We start from the raw sequence: 27,288 nt of genomic DNA, 5'->3' as shown, positions 1-27,288 counted from the left end.
CATAATCTGGGTCTGGTTGGAAACATTTTGAGGACTTTGGGGAGCACGTGTGTGGCTAGTCCTTCTGATTCTCAATCTTTTTATAAAAGAAACCACTGAATGATCATAAGTGTGGCATACAACTGGATAACGAAGAAACTAAAGAGCAAGGTATAGCATCATGAAGATCCATGTAGGTTATAAGAATGGTGAGCATGACTCACACATCATGTCTGAAGAATTTGAGGTGGAGGGAGAGGGAAAGAGAGAGGCCCAGAATCTTTGAGCTGGAAGGGATTTTACAGAGCACTGAGTTCAATCCCCATAGGTTAGAGATGGGGACAGAGAGAAAGAGACAGAAGATAACAATAGTAACTACTACTGTTCATAATAGTAATACCCACTTTGCCTAAAAAGCACTAATTTCTAACATTTATATCAATTAAACCTCATAGAAACCCTATGATCTAGGTTTCTTTCTTTTTTTTTTTTTGAGAACAGTTTTATATTTATAGAAAAATTGAGAAGATAGCACAGAGAGTTTCCACATACTCCACACCTTGTGGCCCTTATTAACATTTTACATTAGTATGGTACCTTTATTATAATAAATGGACCAATATTGATACATTGCTATTAATTAAAGTCCATTTTTTACTCAGATTTCAATTTTGGGTAGTTGTGATTAGGTATATTTTAGGATGCCCCATTATTGAAATTTGTTTAATCTTTTTTTTCTCACAACTATAGACTGGGGTTATAGTTTTTTGTGAGAGGAGATAGGTATTTTTATCCTCATTTGGAAATGAGAAAACAAAGATCCAGTGGAATAAGGGGAATGACCCTGAGCCATGTCACCAAGAAGTAATGGAGTCAGGTTTGTAACCCAGGTCTTTCTCATTTTAAAGATCAAGTTCTTAACCATCACACTACCTCCCCATAACCCAATGAGTTGAAGCCCAACTGAGACTTAAGTCTGAAGCCCAAACTGATATTCTTTCACAGAGATGGATGGATGGATGGATGGATGGATGGATGGATGGGATGGGTAGAATGATAGAGTGATAGGGAGGGAGGTAAGTCGATAGATGATAGATAGAGAGATAGATAGATAGGATAAATAAATGGATGGATGGATAGATAGATGATAGAAAGATGATAGAGAGATAGATAGATGATAGATGATAGAGCTAGATGGATGACTCTTTATAATTGCTTTCTGATGATGTAAGTAACACAGTCTCACTAAATACTCAAGTATTATAGATATGCAGTAAGTGTAAGTCCTCTGAAATAATTACTACTGTTAGGTATAGCTCCCTCCAATTTTTTCTATGCTTATGCCATAAATTATGCTAACATAATTTTTTTTGTAATTGGAAACACTTTTCACTCAATTTTGCTATACACCTAAAACTGCTCTAAAAAAATAAAGACTGTTTAAAAAATGGAAGTATCTTACACATATTGTTCTGTAAGTTTTTTCTTAATATATCACACAACTTTATGAACTATATACATTTTTAGTTTAACATCAAACTTTCTACACACTCTTAATGAATTGATCCCTTATAATAAATATCAAGTCACTCAATTTATTGTTGGTGCTCTTTCCATTAACATGGTGGGTCTGAAACTTCAGCAGGCATGAACGTCATTTGGAGAGCTTAGTAAAAATGCATAGTCCTTAAACATTGTTAAAATGTCTATGCTGCCCAGAGCAATCTACACATTCAAAGCAATCTCTATCAAAATACCATCAACATTTTTCAGAGCTGGAACGAACGATCCTAAAATTTGTATGGAACCAGAAAAGACCCCAAATAGCCAGGGCAATGTTGAAAAAGAAAGCCAAAGCTGGGAGCATCACAACACCTGACTTCAAGTTATATTACAAAGCTGTGATCATCAAGACAGCATGGTACTGTCACAAAGACAGACACATAGATCAATGGAACAGAATAGAGAGCCCAGAAATGGACCCTCAACTCTATGGTCAACTTATTTTTGACAAAGTAGGAAAGAATATCCAATGGAAAAAAGAAAGTATCTTCAATAAATGGTGCTGAGAAATTTGGACAGCCACATGCAGAAGAATGAGACTAGACCATTTCCTTACACCATATACAAAAATAGACTCAAAATGGATGAAAGACCTGAATGTGAGACAGGAATCCATCAAAATCCTAGAGACGAACACAGGCAGCAACCTCTTCAACCTCAGCTGCAGCAACTTTTTGCAAGACACGTCTCTAAAGGCAAGGGAAACAAAAGCAAAAATGAACTATTGGAACTTCATCAAGATAAAAATCTTCTGCACAGCAAGGGAAATAGTCAACAAAACTAAAAGGCAACCTACGGAATGGGAGAAGATATTTGCAAATAACATAACAGACAAAGGGCTGGTATCCAAGATCTATAAAGAACTTATCAAACTCAACACCCAAAAAACAAATTTTCCAGTCAAGAAATGGGCAGAAGACATGAACAGACACTTCTCCAAAGAAGACATACAAATGGCCAACAGACACATGAAAAAATCTTCCACATTACTTGTCATCAGGAAAATACAAATCAAAACCACAATGAGATACTACCTCACACCAGTTAGAATGGCTAAAATTAGGGGAACCCTCTTACACTGTTGGTGGAATGCAAGCTGGTTCAGCCACTCTGGAAAACAGCATGGATATTCCTCAAGAAGTTAAAAATAGAACTACCCTATGACCCAGCAATTGCACTACTGGGTATCTACCCCAAAGACACAGATGTAGTGAAAAGAAGGGGCACCTGGACCCCAATTTTCATAGCAGCAATGTCCACAATAGCCAAACTGTGGAAGGAGCCGAGATGTTCTTCAACAGATGAATGGATAAAGAAGATTCCATATACAATGGGATATTACTTAGCCATCAGAAAGGATGAATACCTACCATTTACATCGACATGTATGGAACTAGAGAGTAGTATGCTAAGTGAAATAAGTCAAGCAGAGAAAGACAATTATTATATGGCTTCACTCATATGTGGAATATAAGAAATAGCACAGAGGATCATAAGGGAACTGAGGGAAAATTGAATGGGAAGAAATCAGAGAGGGAGCCAAACCATGACAGACTCTTGACTCTGGAAGACAAACTGAGGGTTGTGGAAAGGGAGGTTGGGTGGGGTGATGGGGTAACTGGGTGATGGGCATTAAGGAGGGCATGTGATGTGATGAGAACTGGGTATTATATGCAACTAATGAATCATTGAACACTACACCAAAAACTAATGATGTATTATATGTTGACTAATTGAATTTAAACAAAAAAAATGCATATTCTTAGGCACCAAGGCTGGAGATTTTTATTCAAAAAGTCTGGACTAGAACCCATGAATTTAGATTTTTTTAAAAAATAGACATAACTTCTTCCTCCAGGGGATTATAGATACAAATGATTTTGAGACCATATTTTGCAAAAATATTTAGCTTTCCCTCTTTGTATCTTGGCAGTATAGTCCTCCTCAGTTTGGAAAGAAGCAATCTAATTTGGTGTCCAAACTTCAGAAACTCCAATTAATTGACTAGAGTGAAATAAATCTGAATATGTGACTTTGAAAAATAAATGCTAGTTGAGCTCTGAATGGACTTGCTTTAATGGCATAATAGATTTTACAGTATATGTTGGGGGTACTTCATGTATACTGTTTTAGTATATATCTTCACATATACTGTCTCCAACAATCTAACAGGTAAGCAGATCAGATGTCTGTGGCATCTTATGGATGAAATGCTTGAGTCTCAGAGGAGCTTGTGAATGTCACATGGGTAGTGGTCCAGTTTCAAGGACATCAACCTAGGTTGACTTTGAGTTTTGTATCAGCAACCTTTGGGTTAAATGATTTGACTGGCTCAAGTAACAAGCTCACAAGAGGAGAAATAGTCCAGGGTTACCAAGTCTCTCACTTTGCAGAAGGCATTTTTCACATGGTGGGAAACCTCTCCATTAGTAGCTCAAACCTTACATTCAGCAGTATTGTGGCTTAGAAGGAGGAAAGTTCTTCCACCCAATTTTAGTACAAAAGGAATCCCAGAGGATTCCCTGGATTCTGATTGGCCTACCATGGATGCATACCAACATCCAGACCCACCACACTATAGCCAAGTGTATGGGGAGCTACAATTGGCCAGACCTGGGCCATGTGCCTAACTATGAAGCCCCATTAGAATCACAGGCAGAATAGAAGGAGATGTAGATCCTTAAAGCAAGAAGCTGAGGGCTGGACACAGTTACTAGAAGAAAGGGAGAGGGTGCTGACCAGACAAAAACAGCCCATGTCTACCACAGGGCTCTCTCCACATAACACTTCCCATTTGTAGAACTATATTATTTTCAAGACACTTTTACATGTATTCTCTTCATGATAAAAATCCACTGGTAGGGGTGCCTGCGTGGCTCATTCAGTTAAGTGTCTGCCTTCAGCTCAGGTCCTGATGTTGGTCTCCTGGGATGGAGCCCTATGTCCCACTCCCTGCTCAGCGGGGAGCCTGCTTCTCCCTCTCCTTCTGTCACTCTCTCTGCTTATGCTCTCTCGCACTTTCTCTCTCTCTCTGTCAAATAAATAAAATCTTTAAAAAAAATCCATCGGTAATTAGCAAAAGCTGTTAGCATCAAAATAAAAATGTCCTTTAGAAGTTTTTTTTTTTTTTAAGATTTTATTTATTCATTTGAAAGAGAGAGTGAGTGAAAGAACACAAACCAGGGGAGGGGACAGAGGAAGGAGAAGCAGACTCCCAGATGAGCCCAGAGACCAACATGGGGCTCCATCCTAGGACCCGGGGATCATGACCTGAGCTGAAGGCAGATGCTTAACCAACTGAACCACTAAGGCACCCCTAGAAAATTTGTTTTTTAAAGATTCTACAATTGCATATGTTACATAGTTGAATGAACACAACATGCTAATTTTCTTCTTGGCGATACACACTCCAGAATAGCATATGGAAGGCTCTAAAAAGTCCTGCAGTAAAGAAACCTGTTTAGCTTATTCACCGAAGCATTTTCCAAAGTAATTTTACTATGGATTTTTTCCCTTTATATATAACTATCAATTCACTTAGAACTAGAGTTCTCCAAAACTCACTGAAGGAAATGCTATACCGTTCAATTCACCAGCAAATTCTCCTTTATTAGTCATTAGTAGTAAACTTCAGCCAAGTCAAATAATTATAATTTGAAATAGGCATAGCCTGAAATAGTAGTGCTTTACTGCAAAAAATAAGGTTCACAACTAGCTTTACTACATCAGAGTGCTCCAACTTTGTCAAACAGAATTCTTTCTTTCTATAAACAACATTTTGTAATACTCCCTTTATCATTGTAAAATAAAATTCATGGATGATGTTGCCTACCTACATATACATTTTTTAAAAGATCAATGATACCTTAACTGGAATATAATAGAAATAAAAGGAAACCATTTTAAAATAAATTAACATCTATGGCAATATGTAACTGTTTAGCTATCTACACTAGAACATCTACTGAAGAAAATCAGACCCTTGCCCTTATGCATAGAACCTCCAGAAAATGTGACAGCAACAAATACAGAATGATAAGGAGGTGTTGTATTGCTAACTCAAATATTCTGGGTGCTGTTGCCATCAATAATGTGATTTTTTCAAAGGGTCAACTACTCTTGGTAGAGTTCTACACCGGAGAAAGGACAGTCCTCTCTATTTAGGTGATGTTGCTTTGCGGGAAAAATCAGTCCATACTTTGTGTTTATATGTAAGATTCAGTTCAATTTTAAGCTCAAATAATTATAAACAGATTGTTTGATTTATCTACAAGAAAGCCTACTTGGACATTCAAAAGTCATGCAGGACAGGGAAAATTTCTTCATACACAGGTTAGCCCACATAAAATGCAAGACATTTAGAATCCCTGGTCCCAGCCCACTGAAAGCCATCCCCCAGTAATTTGACAATCAAAATACCCCCACAAATTTTCAAAATGTTCCTCATGTTGCAGAACTATCTCCACTAAGAACCACGGAGATACAAGTTATCTTTTGGGTAGTAGCCAATTTTGTATTATAATCAAAGTATTCAGTTCTCAAAAAGAAAGCTGGAAATAGAAAATTCATTGTCCTAACAATGTTTCCAGAAATTTCACAAGAGAAATATATGGGGCGTCCTTAAGCCATTATTTTCTCTATTTGGAAAATATGTTGATGTATAACTAAATCTAGTGCCCAATGGAAAATGTTACCTCTCTGTTTTTCTCTACAAAATCCTGGTCTCAACAATGAGAAAGAAACACACAAAGAACAGGGCAGGAATCACTAGTTATTGCTAGATTCCCAACCACCAAGCCTGGTGCAAAGTACATTGCATTTATTATCTCTTTAAAAGCAACTTGTAAGGAAGATATAATTTTCCTTTTTGGTGAGGTTATGGAGGCTGCTAGATCTGATAGGTCTGACTGATGCCAAACTCTGTACGGTTTTCCTTTGTCTTGAAGCACAGCAGGGGGGGACAACAGCACAACACCAAGGATATGCCCAATGTTCAAATCCTAATTCTATCACTGCTATAGGAAATTGAGCAAGTCACTTAGTCTCTTTGTGCTTCAGTTTACTCACCTGTAAAATGAGAATGATAGTAGTATCTATTTTCAGAGGATCATTATGAATGTTAAATGGATTAAAACACTTAAAACTGTGCCCAGTATATAGGAAAGTCACATAATTATTAATTATAATAATAATTATCATTTCTTTTTCAGATGCCTTAGCTAGTTTTGTACTTTCTTTCCCTGGGTCTAAGTTTATCTATCGAGGTCCACATTTCCTCCTTTATTACAGATAATGTCTGTCACCACACCCCATTACACCAGATACTGCCTGTCACCACATCCCTGGGGGCATTTCACAGTTCTGATGCAGCCTCTGTCTCTCCCATCCCTGCATCCCACTTCAGTACTTCCTTTTCAAAAAGGGTGCTGGCTCCAGACACATGAAAAGATGCTCAACATCACTGATAATCAGGGAAATGTAAATCAGAGCTACAATGAGATATCACCTCACACCTGTCAGAATGGCTAAAATCAACCATACAAGAAACAACAGGTATTGGCGAGGATGTGGAGGAAGGGGAACCCACTTGCACTGTGGTGGGAATGTCAACTGGTGTAGCAGCCACTCTGGGAACCAGTACTGAGGTTCCTCAAAAGGTTAAAAATAGAACTACCCTATGATCCAGTGATTATACTATGAGGTATTTACCCAAAGAATACAAAAACACTAATTCAAAGGGATACGTGCACCCTGATGTTTATAGCATCATTATCTACAATAGCCAAATCATGGAAATAGTCCAAGTGTCCATTGACTGACTGATGAATGGATAAAGAAGAAGTGGTATATATATATATACAATGGAATATTACTTAGCCATCACAAAAGATGAAATCTTGCCATTTGCAATGATGTGGATGGAGCTAGAGAGTATTATGCTGAGACAAGTCAGAGAAAGACAAATACCATATGATTTACTAGTATGTGGAATTTAAGAAACAAAACAAATGAGCAAAGGGGGGAAAAAGAGAGAGAGAGAGCAAGGCAAACCAAGAAATAGACTCTTAACTACAGAGAACAAACTGATGATCACCAGAGGGCAGGTGGGTAGGGGGTTGGGGGAAATAGGTGATGGGGATTAAGGAATGCACTTGTGATGAGCACTGGGTGTTGTATGGAAGTGTTGAATCACTCTATTTGTACACCTGAAACTAATATTATACTGCATGTTCACTAACTGGAATTTAAATTAAAAGTCCTATAAAAAAGTACAAATTTTTAAAAATTAAAAAAAAAATTTAAAAAATGGTGCTCGCTCTAGGAGGGTACATGGTATAGAGAAATGAGCTCCCATCTCTTTCTCTAACTTGCTGGGCAACCTTGGGCAAGTCACCTCAGTCCCCCAGGCCTCCACTTGTGCATTCTGAAAGCCCAGTGACTACTAAGATCCCTTTAAGCATCATTCACCTCCTCCCATCCCATCCCTACCTGGATGTGGGAGAATTTGGGAACTAGAGAAACTGACACTTCTCTTGTTAGAAGCCTTTGTGGGGTTCATTCATTCAGTATCTGGTTTTTAAATGGCCTCAGCTACTCCCAGAAGTCAGGGTTTGTCAGTCTATTAATCTGAACCCCAGCCAGGAAAATGACTGCTACAAAGGCAGAGAGGCACCTGCTCAAAGTGGAAACCAGGCCCTCAAACAGTCTGTTGGAAAGTGTGAAGCATTTAATGATTATTATCCTTTTTATTTGCACAGCACTCTGCCTTTTATACACACACACACATGCACACTCACTCGCTCACACAGCTGTCAATCATCATAGCCCTTCTATGAGGAAAAGATTAGCGATCACCATCCAATTTTGCAGTTGAGAAAACTGAGGTACTGGGAGGTTATGTAGTGCACACATGATCCCCAAGTCAGGCTCTGCTGGGACCCAGGTCAGCTGACCACTGGCCAAATGTTCTTCGCACCACTGATAACAAGCAGTATGTTCAAGTATTTCAGACATATCACTCAATCTTCACAACGGCCTTAAGAAATAGGTATTACCACCCCATTTGTAAACAAACTCAGAGCCCCACTAGACTTAAAAATCCCCCAGGCATGGGGCCTGTCACATTCTCAGTGAACTCCCCTAAAGTTAGCTAGATTGAAAATGTCAGATTTGGGACCACCGCCAGATTATCTCTCTGTCCAGCACATACCTCCAGAGCCCCTGGGCTGAGACCATGAGGCTCTACCTGTGTGTGCAAAGCAAACAGCCTCCTGGGCAGGAGGCTCTGGGAAGCAGAGGAAGACCTGTGTTTACTGATCACCTTCTTCCCAAGTGCAGGGTCTTTACACCCTTTACTGCATCCACTCCACCAGAATTGACCTCCCTAGAGTTCCTGAAGTAATGGATTCATCCAGTTGTCACATTTTAATTTATGTGTTATGAGTACTCTTGTCAAGATCTGGGGTGAGGACAATATATCAGGGATAACTTTTTGGGAAAAAGGAACGTTAACATATCATCTGAATTCCAAGATCCAGGCTGGATCGAAAGGAGTTCTTGAGACTGGCGGGAGATGGGCCTCAGTTCAGATCGAATGTCATTAAACCTCTACACGGTGCTGTCCCTACACAGGTGCTGCATTAAGCTCTGCCAACATAGAAATGAAGAAAGACCATCCCTGCTCTCATTCTAATAGGGAAGATGGATGGAAAGAAATATGAAGAAATGGAGGCAGCATGTCTTGTGCGCTCTGGAATCAGACAGCCTGGGTAGAATCTCTGCTCCAGCATTTCCTGTGTGACCTTGGGCACATTTCTGAACCTCTCTGTGCCTTAGTTGTTTCATCTGTAAAAGGGGAGATATGCTATTAGTCCTACATATGTATTACTTTTGCAAGGATTAAATGACTTATCACACGTGAAGTGTTTAGAACAATCCCTAGCACAGTGACAGAGATAAATCCAAGGCATGGAATAGGGAACGGTGAATTCTTTCCAGGTCAGTGGGGGTCAGGGATGACTTCCTGGGTTTGGAAGGATGACTAGGATTTTTTTCAGGAGATGGCAGAATGAGGGCAGCTGGTACTGGTACTACTACTAAGAAAAATAATTACCGTCTCTTGAGCACTTACTGTTTGCAAGCCCTGTGCTAGCGCTTGGCATGGACTATCTCATTTAATTCTTGCAATAGTAATTCCATGAAACTAGTACTGTTATTACCATTGGAGAGATGAGAAAGTAGAGACCCAGAGAGGTTAAGTAACTCACCCAAGGCCACACAGTTGAGCTGGTATGTGACAGACAGAAGTAGGACTTGAAAATCCAGATGACGTTTGATGTCAGAACAAACATTTTACACCATTAAGCTATATTTTAGTGGTTCTCTGTCCCACTCACGATTACTAAAAGCAACTTTCCTCATTTCAGAGTTCGACCCTTTAGAACCTATGATTCAGTCATTTGCAGAGCTTGCCTGTCAGTCTGTCTGTACTCGGCCAGCTTGTCTCCTTGGCTGATCACTGTGGTGTGGAGAGTGCTGGGCTGAGAGGGGACACCTAGTGACAGGAGAGCCTTCCAGCTTTCCTCCCAGGCCCTGCTGCAGGCACCACCCGCCTTCCACCCTTTCTCTGAGCAACCCTGTGACACCTGATGAAATAAAACCTGCCCCAACAGGAGTAAACTATGGGCATCTGCTTCCCTGGCACTTTTAGTCTAATTGCTGCCCAATGAATATAATAGTTTCCCCACTATCTTTTCAGCAACACAAGCTCCTGAAGCCATTCAGAAAGGGCTCAACACCAATAACACTCGTCCTACTGTCTGAAGGCTGAAATCCAATATCAGCCAGACGGTCCTAGTTTACAACTTGGTTTTCATCTCAACAACATCCCTTGGTCTTGAGTTTACTGCCCAGTTGCTAGACATCTGGAGCAGTCTGTGACATCCCCTTAATCTCTCTCCTGCTTCTCACATCCCAGGGCTGCTAAACTCAGGATAGGATCATATGGCTACTTTTTCGGCTGAGCAGCAGTTGCAAACTCTAGTTGAAACCCATTTTGTTGAGCTGCTACCTATTGACCTTGAAGAGGCAATTGGCTACAATCGTTCCAGGTTTGAGTTTGGAGGCCAGATGGAGGGGTTCATCAAATTAGACCTGCTAATGCAGTTGGCAAATGTGGATCCAACACTGGAACATGCCTGCATGTAGCACCTTGCCTTTATCCTAGGTCTGGCAAGGAGCCAAGAGAAAACCCAGCTCCTGAAAACTAAATCTCAGGTCCCTCAGTGTTTTGGTTATCTATTGCAAGGAAACAAAACAGACCACTCCAGAACTTAGTGGCTTGAAACAACAGATATTTTGTTTTTGTTATTTCTCACATTCTTGTGGGTCCACTGGACTCAACAAAGCAGTTCATCTGCTGTCTCACCTGGGGTCTCTCATGTGGCTGCAATCAAATAGTGGCTGGGCTGAAGTCATCTGGAATATCCAAGGTAACACCTCTCATGTCTGGCGCCTTGGCAGGGTGCTGGAAGACTGGGCTCAGCTGGGCCCTGGGGCAGGTAAGGCCCATCTCTCTGTACAGTCTCGGGGCCTTCCTTTCTACATGGAGTCTTCATGAAATCTGAGTAGCTGGACTTACTACGTCATGGCCCAGGGGTTCCAAGAGTAGAAGCTGTCAGTCCTTATAGGCTCAGAACTGGCACAATGTCGCTTCTGCTACATTCTACTGGTGAAAGTCATAGGGCCAGCCCATATTCAGGGAGGGAATTTACAAGAGTGAGAATATTGCATGATTGATTCAGTGGAAGCCATCTTTGGAGAGTAGCTATTACACTCTCCAGAGTGTATGCATCCACCAATATAAACAAGTGCAGAACCACAGTCCCTTATGTAAGTATACGTTCATCTTTTTACACAGCTGCCATTTGTTTTGTGTTTACCATAGGTTAGCCACTATGCTAAATGGGTTATATCACAGTCTCTTTCAGGCTCACAAAAACTGAGAGCTGGTCATTAGTACCACTATGTTACAAATGAACAAACTAAGACCAGAGAGGTTGAGTAAACCTCTCTAAGTTATCCAGCTAGTAACTGGTAGAGCTAGGGTTAAATCTAAGATCTGTATGCCTGCAAAAATCTGTTTGTTTTTCATATACACAGACACAAGTCACAGTGTTGTCCTTTCTTATCATTCTGGTACAGTAAAAAGCCACACTTGGCCAAGCTGAGGCTGTTGGTGTTTTGCCTGAGAGCCCAAGGATGTGGAGGGTGAATGTGGCTACATGCTCAAAAGATGTCGCTCTAGGCTTGTCAGGCTTTCCACACTGGGTTCCTGCCATCCTACACGTGTATGCTTTTGATGAACTCAGGTCCTGGGCAGAAGACCTTTGGTTCTGGTTAGTGTATTCTTGCTGCTGTCCTGAACCTGTGAATTCAGCTCTTTGGCTAGATCCTGACCATTACTGCCCGGCTTTCCCAGGCTTTGACCCCTCTCATCGTTACCTGGGTCCTTAATCCCTACTACTGGCCATTCCAAAGTATAGGATTTTCCTGCCCAGACCTGAGCTACCTGCCTGATTTACCTGACTTTGATGAACTTGATCCATACCCATTTAACCAGATAGACCTCTGTTTCTGGTCTACTTGGATCTGTTCTTTCCTTCCTTCCTTGCTCAGTCAGTAGTTGTTTATTGAGGGCATTTCATGTCTGAGGTCTTATTCCAGGCACTGGAGATGTGGCAGGGACCAAATTGACATGTATCCTGTCCTCATGACCTTTCAATTCAAGTCTGGGGGACAATGAATAAATAAGCAAAATTATGAATGCTTATGAAAAAACAGGAAGAAAAGGAAGTGCAAGAAGATAATTTAGTATGCATGAAAAGAGGGTGTTCTAAACAGGGCTGTTGAGAAGGCCTTCTCTGAGGAGGGGATACTGGAGCAGAGCCAGGATCCTTCTGGATAAGAAGGAACCAGCCTGTGGGAGGCTGAAAAAGTGATCATTTTAGGCAGAGGGAACACTAAGTACAAAGGAAAAGAGGTTGACATATTAGGAGCCATGCCAGTGGGGTTGTAGAGGAGTGGGGGAGGAGAGAATTATCACACTTTGCTGGTTCCAACATGCTGATCTTCCATCCTAAATTTCATTGGGATGAAAGTTGTCTACAACAGAGAACACTCAGGGACAGCTGAGCTCCTCTAGGCTGGGTTGAAGACCCTTCCTATCTGATTTCACTTTCTATAGTTCCCACTTAGTTGCTTTTATAAAATTGTTTTGATTTTTCCTATTTGTCTGTCTCCTTTATTAAATTGTGAATTATTCCCTCTCTCCTACAAAATGTTCACCACAATGTCTGTTCAGTAAATATTTGTTGACAGAAGGAAAAAAGGCATGAAAGAAGGACACATGTTTGGTAATTAACCTTTTCCAATCCTGTCATTTGTCATCTCTGGTTTTACAAATCAAGTTTCATAAAATTAACCATCTCATTTCTGAGTATTCGCAAGGTTGTTAGCAAAACTTTCAGATGAGCTGGCAGCTAGTTTCTCTACTTTCTTTTTACTTTTTCTACTTCTTAGAAAGATGCTGAGATTCTGACATGTGATACAGAATGAGAATAATCATTTATTCTTCCTAAACTCCCCAATTGTGGAGAACTTTCATGCAAAGTCCCAGCTCTGTCCACCACTTCTGGAGCCAGTCTATGGTCCTTTACTACTTGCTGAACAGTAGTGGATTTCAATCTTTCCCTCTGGATCTTTCCACCTATATTGAGACTTCCTATCCCTTCCTAAAGGCAGAAGTTTCATGGAGAGCAGAGAAGGAGAATTTGACTAAGGCCAATTTGATTTCGGTTAATTGGATGAGTGAAGATCTAGTTCAAATCAGGGATCAAAGTGGGGCTTTGTATTCTTCACAAATTTCACAGCAATGCTACTTCTTCATAAAACTATGAAAGTCAACTCAACAAATATTTACTGAGCACATTTTGTCCCGAGTACTGAGCATATAATGGTAAACATGATAGACACAGCCCATACCCAAATTAGAAAAGAGGTAGTAACTACAAAGAATGGAAAAATTCCACAGTGCTATGGAGAGGCATAGGATGAGCACATAGCCCTGTGAATCAGTCAGGGTAGGCCAGGTTATGCTGTGGCAAAAAAAAAAAAAAAATCCACAAATTTCAATGGCTTAAGACAATAGGGATTTGTTTCTCATTCATAGTACAAGTCCAAAGCAGGCTGGCAAGGGATCCAAGCTAATGGAGCAACCAGTAATAACAGAGGGAATACAGCTCAGGAGGGTCTTGAACTACCAATGAAATGCTATAGCCTGGAAATGATACATGTCACTTCTTATCAGAACACATTAGCTAAATCCAGTCACAGTTCTACCTAAACAGAAGGGGTCCAGGACCCCTCCTACGTGCACAGGAAATGATGTCTAAGCTGAAGGATGAGTAGGAGTAAGGTAGAAAGGAAAACATGAGATTTCAGGCAGGGTGAAGAGCAGGAAAAATAACTTGGGGGCAAAGAAGAGAATATTATTTTGGAGGACATAGTGTGGAGAATGAAGGATTTGTAGGATTTAAAACATCATAGATATCTCTCATACGAAAGAAACAGCCTTCAATAAATCAGTTGACAACTCATTCATTCACTCACTTAAATCAGGTATGTACCCTTTCCAATCTTATTTTATCTCAAGGACTTTTAGTTGTTCTTCCAGTATTCCTTCAATGGTTTTATCATATTCTCTGTGTGGGCAGATGGCTATGAAAATACTTAGCAATTTCTTCAATGCTAACTCCATGACTTTACTACAATATTTTACTCAACAAAGAACTTTAGAAACAAGTTTAACCTCCATTAGTCACAAAGAAATTGTCAGAATTCAAGACAGTAAGAGAGGAAAGTGATCTCTCTGAGTGAGTGACCACCTTAAATATCTGCAAACCAAGCCCTATGCAGATACAAGTAATAGAACTCATCTTCTGAACAGGGATTTAACTGATCTATGATTTTATGGGGCCACCAGGTAATTTCCATAGGCTTGCATCAGAAGAACAAGAAGTTCCAGAAAATAATATCTCACTGAAGAATTTCAGTATATTTATTCAGTCTTTCTTTTATTAAATACTTACCGAGAACATGCTGTATACCAGACCTAGGCACTGAAAATACAGTTGTGAACAAAACAAAGTCCCTGCCCCCACATGGAACTGACAATCTAGTGAGGGAGACAGATAATGAATGAATAAATATGTATTGCATCAGATGGCGGTAAGTGCCAGGGATAAAAATAAAGTAGGGTAAGGAACATAGGGACTCCAAGAATGGTTAGGGAAGGCCTCTAACATGATCTTAAGGGAATGAAGAAGGATATCTGAGAGAACAGCTAAGAGAAGGCAAAGGAAAAGACAAGAGCAAAAAGCCTTGGAAGAGAATCATCCTTGGAATGCTCACAGAACCACAGGAGGGCCAATATGGCTAGAGCAGTGTAAGCCATGAGGAAAGAAGTAAGAGATATTTCTAAGAGATAGGAGAGGGAGACAGATAATGTCTCTTCACTGTAAGGATTTTTGCTATAAGTCAGAGTGAAGTAGAAAGCTGGTGAAGGATTTTGAGCAAAGAGTGGTATGATGTGATTTGGGTTTCAAAAGTATGACTCTCGCTGCTGTGTTGAGAACAGAATTGGGGGCCTTCAAGGATGAAAACAAAGATCAACAAAACTAAAAGGCAACCTACAGAATGGAAGAAGATACTTGCAAATAACATACAATGAAGGGCTAGTAACCAAAATATATAAAGAAATCCTACAACTCAATACAAAAACCCAAATTATCCAATTAAAAAATGGGCAGAAGACATGAAGAGACATTTCTTAAAAGAAGACATCCAGACGGCCAACAGACAAATGAAAAGATGCTCAACATCACTCATCATCAGGGAAATGCAAATCAAAACTAATATGAGATATCACCTAACACCTGTTAGAATGGCAAAATCAACAACATGAGAAACAACAGATGCTGGTGAGGATATGGAGAAAGGGGAACCTTCTTACACTGTTGGTGGGAAATCAACTTGATGGAGCCACTGTGTTGAGTATGTAGCTCCCTCAAAAAATTAAAATAGAACTACCCTATGATCTAGGAATTGCACTACTGGGTATTTATCTCCCCCCAAATACAAAAACACTAATTCAAAGGTATACATGCAACTCTATGTTTATAGCAGCATTATTTACAATAGCCAAATTATGGAAGCAGCCCAAGTGTTCACTGATAGATGAATGGATAAAGAAGAGTGGCATATATATACAATGGAATATTATTTAGCCATCGAAAAGAATGAAATTGTGCCATTTGCAACAACATGGATAGAGCTAGAGAATATAATGCTAAGCAAAATAAGTCTGTCAAAGACAAATACCATATGATCTCACTCATATGTGGAATTTAAGAAACAAAACAAAGGACCAAAGGGAAAAAAAAGAGAGAGAGAGGCAAACCAAGAATCAGACTCTTAACTATAGAGAACAAACTGATGGTTACCAGAGGGGAGGTGGGTGGGGGGGATGAGTGAAATAGGTGATGGTGATAAAAGAGTACACTTATCATGATGAAAAACAAATAAAGTAGAATTATTTTTAAAAAGAGAATGAAAACAAAGAGATTCCTTGGATCTATTCTAGATGAGAAATAATTGCAATTGGCCTAGGGTAGTAGCAGTGGGTGTAGTGATGAGTGGTCAGATTCTGGTTCTATTCTGAAGGAAAAGCAGAGTATCTGATACGGGATTAGATATGGTGTGTGAGGGAAAGAGTAATGTATGACCCCAAGGTTTCCATCCTGAGCAACTGGAAGGATGGAATTGTCATTTACTGAAATGGGAAAAGATAAGAGCCCAATTTTTGACATGTGAAATGTAAAATGTCTATTAGACAATCAAGTCAAAATATTAGGTAGGTAGCTGGATATATGAGTCTAGATGTCTGGGATGTGACCAGTCTGGAAATGTGTATGTAGCTAAAGGAAAAGCATTGTGTAACTCTTAGGTGAACTAGTTATACTTTAGATTTTATACTGTTCTTTACTAGATTAGAGTTTATGAGAAGGAAGCAGAATGTTGCAGGGGAACAAAGTTCTCCAAAAGAGTTAAAAGTAGTTCTTATACTACAACACTGGGAACACTGAGATATTGATTTCTTGAGGTCAGTGAGTGAATACTGGTATTTGAATAGCTCAAAATTAACTGAAATATATTTTTCTAAACTTGGTCAAGACCAGCACACCCCAGACCATTCCATTTTATTCCATTCCACAATTTGTCAAGCACTATCATCTATAAAGATGAAGTTTATAAATTTTTGCTTCAAGAAACTCAGGATTAGAGGGGATCCACAGCAGACCTTGAAGTAGGTGCAGGATGAAGCAAGAGGGCGACCATAGCCAACTCTTCTTTTGCGGTCTCCAGAGCCACTCCCATGAGAAGATGAAGCTGCGAAAGAGAAAATCAACTTTGTTCCTCAGCCCCCAGAAGAGCACTGAGTGCTGCAGAGATTTGGATTCCTAGATTTGCCCAAGCACTTCTGTCTGCTACAGAAGACATCAGACTCTCCTCATTAATGAAGCAACTAGAAAATCAGCAAATGACAAGATGGGTATTTTTTTGCCAGTTATGCTCTTGGTTCACATGGTATTGCTTGGTATTGCTTGTAAGAACTCTTACAAACACCATGGAAACTGTTCTCACTATAATTGCTCTTTTTTACTATCCTTTGGAAGGTTCAAAGTCTATGAACAGTGTCAAATACTTGTCCCTGATGGCACTTACCTTCATAATTCATCCCACAGCTATCATTCCATGGATACCTTTGGTCTTCAGACATTTCTGGCAAGAACAGAAAAAGCTTGACCTTATTCTGCATCAGTTTTTACCTACAGGATTTGTCACTTTGAGTTTGTCTCTGATAATTGATCGTATTTTTTTTTTTTTTTTGGTCAATGGACCCTGTTTCACTATAACTTTTTGAAATTTAATGTGCTTCAGAATTTGGAAACATTTTATGGTTCTCATCCATGGAATTGGTATTTCAGTCAAGGATTTCCAGATGTTTGGGGTACCCACCCTTCTTTTTCTTTTTTAAATTTTTTATTGTTATGTTAATCACCATATATTACACATTAGTTTTTTTTCCTTTTTTTATTGTTATGTTAATCCCCATACATTACATCATTAGTTTTAGATGTAGTGTTCCATGATTCATTGTGCATAACACCCAGTGCTCCATGCAGAACGTGCCCTCTTTAATACCCATCACCAGGCTAACACATCCTCCCACCCCCCTCCCCTCTAGAACCCTCAGTTTGTTTTTCAGAGTCCATCGTCTCTCATGGTTCATCTCCGCCTCCAATTTCCCCCCCTTCATTCTTCCCCTCCTGCTATCTTCTTCTTTTTTTATTTTTATTTTTTCCTTAACATATATTGCATTATTTGTTTCAGAGGTACAGATCTGTGATTCAACAGTCTTGCACAATTTACAGCACTCACCATAGCACATACCCTCCCCAATGTCTATCACCCAGCCACACCATCTCTCCCACCCCACCTCCACTGCAGCCACCCTCAGTCTGTTTCCTGAGATTAAGAATTCCTCATATCAGTGAGGTCATATGATACATGTCTTTCTCTGATTGACTTATTTCACTCCAGTTCCATCCACGTCATTGCAAATGGCAAGATTTCATTCCTTTTGATGGCTGCATAATATTCCATTATATATATATACCACATCTTCTTTATCCATTCATCTGTCGATGGACATCTTGGCTCTTTCCACAGTTTGGCTATTGTGGACATTGCTGCTATAAACATGGGGGTGCACGTACCCCTTCGGATCCCTACGTTTGTATCTTTGGGTACTCACCCTTCTTTTTTTTTTTTTTAATTTTTTATTGTTATGTTAATCACCATACATTAAATCATTAGTTTTTGATGTAGTGTTCCATGTTCCAGTAGTGCAATTGCTGGATCATATGGTAGCTCTATTTTCAACTTTTTGAGAAACCTCCATACTGTTTTCCAGAGTAGTTGCACCAGCTTGCATTCCCACCAACAGTGTAGGAGGGTTCCCCTTTCTCTGCATCCCCACCAACATCTGTCATTTCCTGACTTGTTAATTTTAGTCATTCTGACTTGTGTGAGGTGGTATCTCATTGAGGTTTTGATTTGGATTTCCCTGATGCCGAGCGATGTTTAGCACTTTTTCATGTGTCTGTTGGTCCTCTGCATGTCTTCTTTGGAAAAATGTCTATTCATGTCTTCTGCCCATTTCTTGATTGGATTCTTTGTTCTTTGGGTGTTGAGCTTGATAAGTTCTTTATAGATTTTGGATACTAGCCCTTTATCTGATATGTCATTTGCAAATATCTTCTCCCATTCTGTCGGTTGTCTTTTGGTTTTGTTGACTGTTTCTTTTGCTGTGCAAAAGCTTTTTATCTTCCCAGTAGTTCATTTTTGCCCTTGCTTCCCTTGCCTTTGGTGATGTTCCTAGGAAGAAGTTGCTGTGGCTGAGGACGAAGAGGTTGCCGCCTGTGTTCTCCTTTAGGATTTTGATGGACTCCTGTCTCACATTGAGGTCTTTCAACCATTTGGAGTCTATTTTTGTGTGGTGTAAGGAAATGGTCCAGTTTCATTCTTCTGCATGTGACTATCCAATTTTCCCAACACCATTTGTTGAAGAGACTGTCTTTTTTCCATTGGACATTTTTTCCTGCGTTGTCAAAGATTAGTTGACCATAGAGTTGAGGGTCCATTTCTGGGCTCTCTATTCTGTTCCATTGATCTATGTGTCTGTTTTTGTGCCAGTACCATACTGTCTTGATGATGACAGTTTTGTAATAAAGCTGGAAGTCCGGAATTGTGGTGCCGCCAGCTTTGCTTTTCTTTTTTAACATTCCTCTGGCTATTCGGGGTCTTTTCTGGTTCCATACAAATTTTAGGATTATTTGATCCATTTCTTTGAAAAAAGTGGATGGTATTTTGATGGGGATTGCATTGAATGTGTAGATTGCTCTAGGTAGCATTGACATCTTCACAATATTTGTTCTTCCAATCCATGAGCATGGAAAAATTTTCCATTTCTTTGTGTCTTCCTCAATTTCTTTCATGAGTATTTTATAGTTTTCTGAGGACAGATTCTTTGCCTCTTTGGTTAGATTTATTCCTAGGTATCTTATGGTTTTGGGTATAATTGTAAATGAGATCAACTCCTTAATTTCTCTTTCTTCTGTCTTGTCGTTGGTGTATAGGAATGCCACTGATTTCTGCGCATTGATTTTATATCCTGCCACTTTACTGAATTCCTGTATGAGTTCTAGCAGTTTTGGGGTGGAGTCTTTTGGGTTTTCCACATAAAGTATCATATCATCTGCAAAGAGTGAGAGTTTGACTTCTTTGCCGATTTGGATGCCTTTTATTTCTTTTTGTTGTCTGATTGCTGTGGCTAGGACTTCTAATACTATGTTGAATAGCAGTGGTGAAAGTGGACATCCCTGCCGTGTTCCTGACCTTAGGGGGAAAGCTCTCAGTTTTTCCCCATTGAGTATGATATTCGCTGTGGGTTTTTCATAGATGGCTTTTATGATATTGAGGTATGTACCCTCTATCCCTATACTCTGAAGAGTTTTGATCAAGAAAGGATGCTGTACTTTGTCAAATGCTTTTTCTGCATCTATTGAGAGGATCATACGATTCTTGTTCTTTCTTTTGTTAATGTATTGTATCACGTTGATTGATTTGTGGATGTTGAACCAACCTTGCAGCCCAGGGATAAATCCCACTTGGTCATGGTGAATAATCCTTTTAATGTACTGTTGGATCCTATTGGCTAGTATTTTGGTGAGAATTTTTGCATCCATGTTCATCAAGGATATTGGTCTGCAATTCTTTTTGATGGGGTCTTTGTCTGGTTTTGGGATCAAGGTAATGGTGGCCTCATAAAACGAGTTTGGAAGTTTTCCTTCCATTTCTATTTTTTGGAGCAGTTTCAGAAGAATAGGTATTAATTCTTCTTTAAATGTTTGGTAGAATTCCCCTGGGAAGCCATCTGGCCCTGGGCTTTTGTTTTTTGGGAGATTTTTGATGACTGCTTCAATTTCCTTAGTGGTTATAGCTCTGCTCAGGTTTTCTATTTCTCCTTGGTTCAGTTTTGGTAGTTGATACATCTCTAGGAATGCATCCATTTCTTCCAGATTATCTAATTTGCTGGCATACAGTTGCTCATAATATGTTCTTATAATTGTTTGTATTTCTTTGGTAATGGTTGTGATTCAATATTTTGTTGATTTGGATCATTTCTCTTTTCTTTTTGATAAGTCTTGCCAGGGGTTTATCAATCTTGTTAATTCTTTCAAAGAACCAGCTCCTAGTTTTTTTGATCTGTTCTACTGTTCTTTTGGTTTCCATTTCATTGATTTCTGCTCTGATCTTTATTATTTCCCTTCTCCTGGTGTGTTTAGGCTTTATTTGCTGTTTTTTCTCTAGCTCCTTTAGGTGTAGGGTTAGGTTGTGTGTTTGAGACCTTTCTTGTTTCTTGAGAAAGGCTTGTATTGCTATACACTTTCCTCTTAGGACTGCCTTTGCTGCATCCCAAAGATTTTGAACAGTTGTGTTTTCATTTTCATTGGTTTCCATGAATTTTTAAAATTCTTCTTTAATTTCCTGGCTGACCCATTCATTCTTTGGTAGGATGCTCTTTAGTCTCCATGTATTTGAGTTCTTTCTGACTTTCCTCTTATGATTGAGTTCTAGTTTCAAAGCAGTGTGGTCTGAAAATATGCAGGGAATAATCCCAATCTTTTGGTACCAGTTGAGACTTGATTTCTGACCTAGGATGTGATCGATTCTGGAGAATGTTCCATGGGCTCTAGAGAAGAATGTGTATTCCATTGCTTTGGGATGGAATGTTCTGAATATGTCTGTGAAGTCCATTTGGTCCAGTGTGTCATTTAAAGTCTTTATTTCCTTGTTGATCTTTTGCTTAGATGATCTGTCCATTTCAGTGACGGGGGTGTTGAAGTCCCCCACTATTATTGTATTGTTGTCGATGTGTTTCTTTGCTTTTGTTTTTAATTGCCTTATATAATTGGCTGCTCCCATGTTAGGGGCATAGATATTTACAATTGTTAGATCTTCTTGTTGGATAGACCCTTTAAGTAGGATATAGTGTCCTTCCTCATCTCTTATTACAGTCTTTGGTTTAAAATCTAATTTGTCTGATATAAGGATTGCCACCCCAGCTTTCTTTTGATGTCCATTAGCATGGTAAATGGTTTTCCACCCACTTACTTTCAATCTGGGGGTGTCTTTGGGTCTAAAATGAGTCTCTTGCAGACAGCATATCTATGGGTCTTGTTTTTTAACCCAATCTGTTATCCTGTGTCTTTTGATTGGGGCATTTAGCCCATTTACATTCAGGGTAACTACTGAAAGATATGAATTTAGTGCCATTGTATTGCCTGTAAGGTGACTGTCACTGTATATTGTCTGTGTTCCTTTCTGGTCTATGTTGCTTTTAGGCTCTCTCTTTGCTTAGAGGACCCCTTTCAATATTTCTTGTAGGGCTGGTTTCATGTTTGCAAATCCCTTTAGTTTTTGTTTGTCCTGGAAGCTTTTTATCTCTCCTTCTATTTTCAATGACAGCTTAGCTGGATATAGTATTCTCGGCTGCATATTCTTCTCATTTAGTACTCTGAATATATCATGCCAATCCTTTCTGGCCTGCCAGGTCTCTGTGGATAGGTCTGTTGCCAATCTAATGTTTCTACCATTGTAGGTTACATATCTCTTGTCCTGAGCTGCTTTCAGGATTTTCTCTTTGTTTCTGAGACTCATAAGTTTTACTATTAGATGTCAAGGTGTTGACCTATTTTTATTGATTTTGAGAGGGGTTCTCTGTGCCTCCTGGATTTTGATGCCTGTTTCCTTCCCCAAATTAGGGAAGTTCTCTGCTTTAATTTGCTCCAGTATACCTTCTGCCCCCCTCTCTCTTTCTTCTTCTTCTGGGATCCCAGTTATTCTAATGTTGTTTTGTCTTATGGTATTGCTTATCTCTTGAATTCTGCCCTCGTGATTCAGTAGTTGTTTATCTCTCTTTTTCTCAGCTTCTTTATTTTCCATCATTTGGTCTTCTATATCACTGATTCTCTCTTCTGCCTCATTTATCCTAGCAGTCAGCGCCCCCATTTTTTACTGCACCTCATTAATAGCCTTTTTGATTTCAACTTGGTTAGATTTTAGTTCTTTTATTTCTCCAGAAGGGGTTTCTCTAATAACTTCCATGCTTTTTTCAAGCCCAGCTAGTATCTTTAAAATCATGATTCTGAACTCTAGTTCCGACATCCTACTAATGTCCGTATTGAGTATGCCCCTGGCAGTTGGTACTACCTCTTGTTCTTTTTGTTGAGGTGATTTTTTTCCATCTTATCATTTTGTCCAGAGGAAAATAGATGAATGAGAGAACAAAATGCTAACAGGGTAACAATGTCTCCAAAAAATATACTCTAAACAAATCAGAAAAGACCTGAAACTGGGGGAAAGAAAGGGAAAGAAAGAAAAAAGAAAAAGAAAAAAAAAGAAAAAGAAAAAGATAAAAACAAACAAAAACAGAACAAAACAAAAAAACCCAGAACATGATCAAATATGATCAGGCTGGTGCATAGATCAGTGGCACACACTAGATTTTGGGTGTATTTTGGTCTGTTAGAAGAAAGTGTGTCCCAAAATTTTAAAGAAAGAAAAACTTATATATGTACAAAAATAAGGGTTGATACGATGAAGGGATGGAATATGACTGTAAAGATGAAAATTATAAAAAATTTTATAAAAGGAATTGATAAGAAGTTGTTTGAAAAAAGAAAGAAGAGGATTTAAAAAAGAAAAAGAAAAAAAAAGGGAGAGAATGTGATCAGGCAGGAGACTAGAACAAAGCCATACACTAGAGATTTAGGGTATTTTGATCTGTTAGAAGAAACTGTATCTCAAAATTTTATAGAGAGAACAACTTATATATATATATGCCAAAAATAAGGGTAAGTACTATGAAGGGATAGAATATGACTCTAAAAATGAAAAATAAAAAAAAAATTTTTTAAAGGGATTGATAAGATGTTGGTTGAAAAAAGGAAAAAGAAAAAAAATACAGTTAAAAATAATTAACTTTGAAAGACTACAGAATCATGGTAAAAAAGCCATGGATTCTATGTGTAGTATTCCCCTAGTGCTGGAGTTCTGCCGTTCTCATTGTTCGGTAAACTTGGTCTTGGCTGGCTGTTCTCGCTGATCTTCTGGGGGAGGGGCCTGTTGCTGTGGTTCCCAAATGTCTTTGCCAGAGGCAGAATTGCCCCGCCCTTGCCAGTCCGGGCTAAGTAATCTGCTCGGGTTTGCTCTCCGGAGCTTTTGTTCCCTGCAAGCTTTCCGTACAGCTTTGGAGGATGAGAGTGAAAATGGCGGCCTCCCAATCTCTGCCCCAAGGAACCGAGGACTCAGGGCCCCACTCCTCAGTGAGCCCCCAGAGAAAAGCAGTCAATCACTCCCGTCTCCCCGGTCTCCGGCCACACTCCATGCTCACCCAGCCTGTGACCGAGCATTTTTATCTCTGGCACCCGACCCTGTGTGGAGTCTCCAAACCCAGCAGATCCCTGTGGTGCGCTCCCGCGCAGCTCCTCCCGGGGGAGGAAGGTGAGTCTCCCCGGATCGGCCGCTTGTTGGGTCCCTGCTGGAGGAGCAGGGGACTGACTGTAACGCGGATCACAGTTTATGGCAACCCCAAGCTGACAGCCCGCGCCTCGGCTCCTTCTCTGCAGCCGGCTTCCCCGCTCTGATCCCTGGGAGCTCTGCCGCATTCAGGCACCCTTGGTCTTTCTGTGATCCCGAGGGTCCTGAGACCACACTGTCCCACAAGGGTTCCACCCTCCGCTTAGCCATCGGAGTGACATCCCTCAGCGGAGCCAACTTCTAAAAGTTCCGATTTTGTGCTCCGCTGCTCTCTCACTTGCCAGAAGCGGCCGATGGAGGCCCCCTCCCCCTCCCGTCTATCCTCCCGAATATCGCCTCGGATTCACTTCTCCGCACGTCCTACCTTCCGGAAAGTGGTCGCTTTTCTGTTCAGGGAGTTGCTGCTATTCTTTTCTTCGATCTCCTGTTGAGTTCGTAGGTGTTCAGAATGGTTTGATCCCCATCCAGCTGAATTCCTGGGACCAGACGAAATCCAGGTCTCCTACTCCTCCGCCATCTTGCTCCGCCCCCCTCACCCTTCTTTATTCATGGCTGCTTTCTGGCCCCAAATAGGTACCAAATTACTTTTGGTAACTGTGCTGTGGACACTGCTAGTTTATAGCATGTTGAGCCACAAAGAATTCAGGTTTAGCTATCCAGTCTTACCGTTTTGTATGGTGTTTTGTGGGTACTTACTAAACCACCTGAAAACATTTAAGAAACCAGCTCTCAGTTTCCTGTTTTTATCGAATATGCTCCTCGCCCTCTATACTGGTTTAGTTCATCAGTGACGTACTCTTGATGTCATGACTCATATTCAAGAACTCTGTTACAATAATCCCAATAAATCTTCAGCTTCCATATTTATAATGATGCCTTGCCACTCTACTCCTTATTATAGCCATGTCCACTACTCACTTCCAGTGAGATTTCTCCAATGTCCCCCAGAGCTGACTGGAAAAAGTCAGTACCTTAATGAAGCAGATATCTTCTATCTGAATCCCTTAAACTGGTTAAAGAGTTTCACAATGACTCAACATTGCCTACTCACTTGATCATCTTCAGCATTTCAGAGGAGGAAATAAGTGCTTTTCCTAATTTCAAGCAACTATGAGAGAACAGCTGTGTTCTTCCACACTCACTTGTCAGAATGTTGAACTGGAAGTCACATATATGTCTATGAATGGAAATTAAAAGGGACACTCAACAGAAGATAAACTGCGTTTAAATCTTTCCTAAAGAAATAGACATTGCTGGGCACAAATATTCAGATGCTGCATAAATATGCCCGTAAACACTGGGTAAGATTCGTGGAACTAGCAAAAAGCCACTGAACTTCTTTACCAAATATCACTACTGAGGAAATGTATGAAAAATATCACAAAGTATAAAATATATTAATACAAATGCCAGATTTTAAATAAAGACATTTAGTTTTCCTCAGAAAAAGAAAAAAAGAAACTCAGGATTAAGTGGCCATTCCTGGTGAAATATCCCACCTAGAGGGTACTTCTTGGTCAGGTCAGTTCTTAAGGAGTTCAAAGGAGTCTTCAAACAAGATTTGTGTTCACAGATGAGTCCAGCAATAAGAAAAGCTGCAATCTTCCCACTGGATAACTGTAACATTTGAAACATCCTGCTATAATGACAACATTTTAAAAAGAAAGTGGCACTTTTTCATTCCAGAACTGTCCCCCTTGAAGTACAAATGAAGTTTCCCAATGCACAGGGAAAGTGATTCTCATTGCTAATTAAATAAATAAAAAGTAAAGTAACACAGAAATACTATTTTACACCCATTAAATGAGCATGAAGAAAACATAAGTGATAACATTTACAGATACTAAAATTGTAGGAATATTCTAGGCTTATGGAAACAGTAGAAAAGTGATTTGGTACTATCTTTGGTTAAGTACTATGTCATTACATATTTTGGTAGTTTGGATGATCAGACCCAATTTTTCTCCTTTCTCCTTGGTCCCTCCCTCCAAAGGTGGAGTGCATATCCCTGACCCTCACTTTAGCGTCAGCCTTGTGAATTGTTTTCACTAATGGGGTATTAGCAAGGGTGATAGGAATAGGGGTTTGCAATGAACATGCTTGTGTAGTTGGGTATGACCTCTGATGCTTTTTTTTTTTTTTTAGCTGATGTTACTTTTTGTTGTTTAAGAGAGAGAGGAGAACACCTGCACTACATACTGGTGCATCTGGAAAGCAATTAAAAGAAAGGAATTACAGTAATTTCGCTGTTCAAAAAATGCCCCAGAACCCTTCTCTATTTGTCTACTGGACCAGCATACTGAGGGGACATCCACCTGGGCAAGGCCACACTTCCAAGGCTTAGGAGCTCTACAAGGGGGAGGGAGGTAGGAGAATGGGGCCAGAGGGGGCCAGCCTGTCACAGGTCCTCTATGCATTCTGGAAACCGGGCTTCACCATGGAGGTCTTGCCCAGCCAGGGGACAGTGTATATCTGGAAAGAGCAGAGTGTTTTTCTCATCAGATGTGGCTAGTCATAGAAGAGACAGCTGTCCAAGTTGGGCTGGAACTTGGTACATCTGGTTTGGCCAATCTCCATGTCTAAGAAGTAGGTCATCCCAGTCATCACCTGCTTACAGGTGTGCACCACCTGCAGTCTGTGGTATGGGTGAAGTTCAGTGCCTGCTGCATGCTCTCCTTGTTGACTTTGGCATCCCATGGGGTGCCCACCATTGGAGACTTGCTCCCACCAGTTCTGGGGCTCACATCCAGGCCCAGGGCCAGGATGGCCAGCAGGAGCAGTGGAGTGCACAGGGTTCCGGCTATGGTGTACTCAAAAGTGGATGAAGCTCAGAGGGGAGTGATTTATTAGCAGTGAGCCTGACCTATGAGGCTTTTTACCATCTTCAGAAAAACATGCCTAGGTTAACCTACTGTTGTTGGGAAGAGCATGAGAGATGTGTAGAGTCAGCCAAGTTGAACC

The 27,288-nt window shown here is 40.1% G+C and overlaps 1 pseudogene; it reads left to right on the top strand.

Annotated features, from left to right (window-relative positions):
• LOC110575725 overlaps nt 1–25,544 on the top strand; it is a 48,241-nt pseudogene extending 22,697 nt beyond the window's left edge.
• Nucleotides 25,545–27,288: the final 1,744 nt, after the last annotated feature.

Source organism: Neomonachus schauinslandi, chromosome 11, assembly GCF_002201575.2.
Source record: "Neomonachus schauinslandi chromosome 11, ASM220157v2, whole genome shotgun sequence".
In the NCBI taxonomy this organism is placed as follows: Eukaryota; Metazoa; Chordata; class Mammalia; order Carnivora; family Phocidae; genus Neomonachus; species Neomonachus schauinslandi.
This window is presented reverse-complemented; position numbering and strand designations above follow the sequence as displayed.